Source organism: Nomia melanderi, unplaced genomic scaffold (genome assembly GCF_051020985.1).
Source record: "Nomia melanderi isolate GNS246 unplaced genomic scaffold, iyNomMela1 scaffold0195, whole genome shotgun sequence".
NCBI classification, from domain to species: Eukaryota; Metazoa; Arthropoda; class Insecta; order Hymenoptera; family Halictidae; genus Nomia; species Nomia melanderi.
Genome location: NW_027475310.1, coordinates 65,001 through 70,000, shown reverse-complemented (window position 1 = coordinate 70,000; position 5,000 = coordinate 65,001). Strand labels below are relative to the sequence as shown.

Below are 5,000 nucleotides of genomic sequence, written 5' to 3'. Positions count from 1 at the left end.
ATCCAAGTAAATGTGGGTACGATCTAAGGAACCATAACTGATTTAATGAGCCATTCGCGGTTTCACCTTAATACGGCATGTACTGAGACATGCATGGCTTAATCTTTGAGACAAGCATATGACTACTGGCAGGATCAACCAGGGAGCTTCGAGTAAATTTTCATCATACGAAGCAAAAATATGTATGTATATATATATCTTAGTCGCCGACTCTCTCCCCTTAAGAGTCGGATCGACGATACTTTTTCTCGTCTTTAAGACAGTTCTCTTTCTCCTCTCTCTTCTCTCTACTCTCTTCTCTCTTCTCTTTCGAGTTGGTAAATTTCGCTCCACTATTAGATTACCAACTCCGCACGAATTACCACATGGGTATATCCGCGCATATACATCAGGAGGACCTCCAAAAATTTCAAACTCTCCCGTGTATCTCTCCGAGATCTTTTTAGAAGAAAAAGAATCTCGGATGTCACATCGACTTTCAGGTTTGTAAGCACGTATGCTCGAGCGCTCTCCATCGTGTAAGCACGGACATAACGCACGAAGTCCGAAGACCGCGTACGTTAACATGCTGGACATATCGAGAAAGCGCGAACCATGCTAGGCGTACCCATGTCGAGGCCCTCGCGTTAAAGATCATACTCTTCTTTTCGTTCTCTCTTCTTTGCCCAGAAATAATATATATTTCTTATAATATATACCTCTTAGTTTATGTATTTCTCTCTTAGGACACCTCAATTTTATATGTATATATTATATTTCATTCGAACAATTTTTGTTCGTCGCCCCTTTTTGTGTGTAGTATTTCGTTTGGTCTTTGCCATTAAATTTTTGTATACGAAAAATATATTTTCGCTCGGATAGAAAACCCCTTTTGGGTTTCTGAGAGTTGATGTGAGAGTCGTACAAGTATAACGAATATACGTTGTATCCAACCCAACATTCTGGGCTTACCACATAAGGGCCATTCGGTCTGAGACACCGACCCGTGGTCATGCTGTGTAGAGAAAAATTCGCAACGGAACGCGGTACAGAACAGTCGAGGAATGGACCTCGAGGAGCTGAACGACTGCTTCTCGACCGAGATCGTAGAATAGCCGCTCGCCCGCCGCTGCGCCGACCGGTCCGCTCGAACCGACGTGCTCTCTTATAGTAACCAAACGGGCGGCCGCGACGACCGCGGCGCCGGCCGCTCAGCACGGGCGCTTATGGTGGTAAACTGCCGCGCGTACAGACCAACCGGCCGGGCTGCTGGTACTTAGCCGCTGAAACTATGGTCGATTCGAACATATATTAACATACGATTTTTATTCGATAAATCGTTATTGTACATATTAAACGTTAGTTTCCACCGAAAGAAAAATTTTTTAGAATTTTTTTTTTCCAAAAATTGCAAGAGTAAACTTTTTTAATATTCGATTTAAAAATTTTTAAATGCTTAATCCTTACATTAAACTACTGGGAGAACTCAGAAATCATAATGAAAAAAATTACAAAAATTTATTTTTCTCAGAAACTCCGAAAAACAGAGTGGTCGAATCCGTGCAAGCCGGAATTTTTCTAAGTCCCCACGGTCAAGAGTAAACTTTTTTAATAAGCGTTTTAAAATTATTTCAATGTTTAATCCATGCGTAAACATGATGTTTATTAACGTTTTTAACATTAAAAAAAATTACAAAAATTTATTTTTCAAAAAAAATGGAAAAAACCGATTCGTCGGAGCGAGGTGTCCAGCCCGTGCGGTAATTCCAGCAGGCGAATCGGACTTCCCGAAATTTTTCTAAGTCCCACGGTCGACACCAACTTTTTTAATAAGCGTTTTAAAATTATTTCAATGTTTAATCCATGCGTAAACATGACGTTTATTAACGTTTTTAACGTTAAAAAAAATTACAAAAATTTATTTTTCGGAAAAAATGGAAAAAACCGATTCGTCGGAGCGAGCTGTCCAGCCCGTGCGGTAATTCCAGCAGGCGAATCGGACTTCCCGAAATTTTTCTAAGTCCCACGGTCGACACCAACTTTTTTAATAAGCGTTTTAAAATTATTTCAATGTTTAATCCATGCGTAAACATGACGTTTATTAACGTTTTTAACGTTAAAAAAAATTACAAAAATTTATTTTTCGGAAAAAATGGAAAAAACCGATTCGTCGGAGCGAGGTGTCCAGCCCGTGCGGTAATTCCAGCAGGCGAATCGGACTTCCCGAAATTTTTCTAAGTCCCACGGTCGACACCAACTTTTTTAATAAGCGTTTTAAAATTATTTCAATGTTTAATCCATGCGTAAACATGACGTTTATTAACGTTTTTAACATTAAAAAAAATTACAAAAATTTATTTTTCGGAAAAAATGGAAAAAACCGATTCGTCGGAGCGAGCTGTCCAGGCCGTGCGGTAATTCCAGCAGGCGAATCGGACTTCCCGAAATTTTTCTAAGTCCCACGGTCGCCAACTTTTTTAATAAGCGTTTTAAAATTATTTCAATGTTTAATCCATGCGTAAACATGACGTTTATTAACGTTTTTAACGTTAAAAAAAATTACAAAAATTTATTTTTCGGAAAAAATGGAAAAAACCGATTCGTCGGAGCGAGCTGTCCAGCCCGTGCGGTAATTCCAGCAGGCGAATCGGACTTCCCGAAATTTTTCTAAGTCCCACGGTCGACACCAACTTTTTTAATAAGCGTTTTAAAATTATTTCAATGTTTAATCCATGCGTAAACATGACGTTTATTAACGTTTTTAACGTTAAAAAAAAATTACAAAAATTTATTTTTCGGAAAAAATGGAAAAAACCGATTCGTCGGAGCGAGGTGTCCAGCCCGTGCGGTAATTCCAGCAGGCGAATCGGACTTCCCGAAATTTTTCTAAGTCCCACGGTCGACACCAACTTTTTTAATAAGCGTTTTAAAATTATTTCAATGTTTAATCCATGCGTAAACATGACGTTTATTAACGTTTTTTAACATTAAAAAAAATTACAAAAATTTATTTTTCGGAAAAAATGGAAAAAACCGATTCGTCGGAGCGAGGTGTCCAGCCCGTGCGGTAATTCCAGCAGGCGAATCGGACTTCCCGAAATTTTTCTAAGTCCCACGGTCGACACCAACTTTTTTAATAAGCGTTTTAAAATTATTTCAATGTTTAATCCATGCGTAAACATGACGTTTATTAACGTTTTTAACGTTAAAAAAAAATTACAAAAATTTATTTTTCGGAAAAAATGGAAAAAACCGATTCGTCGGAGCGAGGTGTCCAGCCCGTGCGGTAATTCCAGCAGGCGATCCGGGGTACTCGAAATTTTTCTAAGTCCCGACGGTCAAGAGTAAACTTTTTCATCACATATTTCAAAATTTTTTTAATGTTTAATCCACGCATAAAAACGCAGTTTATTAACGTTTTTAACGTTGAGAAAATTGACAAAAATTTTTTTTTCACTGAAAATGGAAAAAATGTATCGGTCGATGCGGGCTATCCAGGCCGTGCGGTAATTCCAGCAGGCGATCCGGGGTACTCGAAATTTTTCTAAGTCCCGACGGTCAAGAGTAAACTTTTTCATCACATATTTCAAAATTTTTTTAATGTTTAATCCACGCATAAAAACGCAGTTTATTAACGTTTTTAACGTTGAGAAAATTGACAAAAATTTTTTTTTCACTGAAAATGGAAAAAATGTATCGGTCGATGCGGGCTATCCAGGCCGTGCGGTAATTCCAGCAGGCGATCCGGGGTACTCGAAATTTTTCTAAGTCCCGACGGTCAAGAGTAAACTTTTTCATCACATATTTCAAAATTTTTTTAATGTTTAATCCACGCATAAAAACGCAGTTTATTAACGTTTTTAACGTTGAGAAAATTGACAAAAATTTTTTTTTCACTGAAAATGGAAAAAAATGTATCGGTCGATGCGGGCTGTCCAGGCCGTGCGGTAATTCCAGCAGGCGATCCGAGGTACTCGAAATTTTTCTAAGTCCGAACGGTCAAGAGTAAACTTTTTCATCACATATTTCAAAATTTTTTTAATGTTTAATCCACGCATAAAAACGCAGTTTATTAACGTTTTTAACGTTGAGAAAATTGACAAAAATTTTTTTTTCACTGAAAATGGAAAAAATGTATCGGTCGATGCGAGCTGTCCAGGCCGTGCGGTAATTCCAGCAGGCGAATCGGACTTCCCGAAATTTTTCTAAGTCCCACGGTCAAGAGTAAACTTTTTTAATAAGCGTTTTAAAATTATTTCAATGTTTAATCCATGCGTAAACATGATGTTTATTAACGTTTTTAACATTAAAAAAAATTACAAAAATTTATTTTTCAAAAAAAATGGAAAAAACCGATTCGTCGGAGCGAGGTGTCCAGCCCGTGCGGTAATTCCAGCAGGCGAATCGGACTTCCCGAAATTTTTCTAAGTCCCACGGTCGACACCAACTTTTTTAATAAGCGTTTTAAAATTATTTCAATGTTTAATCCATGCGTAAACATGACGTTTATTAACGTTTTTAACATTAAAAAAAATTACAAAAATTTATTTTTCGGAAAAAATGGAAAAAACCGATTCGTCTCGGAGCGAGCTGTCCAGGCCGTGCGGTAATTCCAGCAGGCGAATCGGACTTCCCGAAATTTTTCTAAGTCCCACGGTCGACACCAACTTTTTTAATAAGCGTTTTAAAATTATTTCAATGTTTAATCCATGCGTAAACATGACGTTTATTAACGTTTTTGACATTAAAAAAAATTACAAAAATTTATTTTTCGGAAAAAATGGAAAAAACCGATTCGTCGGAGCGTGCTGTCCAGGCCGTGCGGTAATGCCAGCAGGCGATCCGGGGTACTCGAAATTTTTCTAAGTCCCGACGGTCAAGAGTAAACTTTTTCATCACATATTTCAAAATTTTTTTAATGTTTAATCCACGCATAAAAACGCAGTTTATTAACGTTTTTAACGTTGAGAAAATTGACAAAAATTTTTTTTTCACTGAAAATGGAAAAAATGTATCGGTCG

At 37.5% G+C, this 5,000-nt stretch overlaps 1 non-coding gene across 1 annotated transcript in view; it reads right to left on the bottom strand.

Annotated features, from left to right (window-relative positions):
• Positions 1-145, bottom strand: part of LOC143175809 (small subunit ribosomal RNA) — a 1,921-nt gene extending 1,776 nt beyond the window's left edge. The window contains exon 1 of the ribosomal RNA XR_013000482.1: positions 1-145. This exon is cut by the window's left edge and continues 1,776 nt beyond it. This is a non-coding gene — a ribosomal RNA (small subunit ribosomal RNA).
• Between the last annotated feature and the right edge of the window lie 4,855 nt (positions 146-5,000).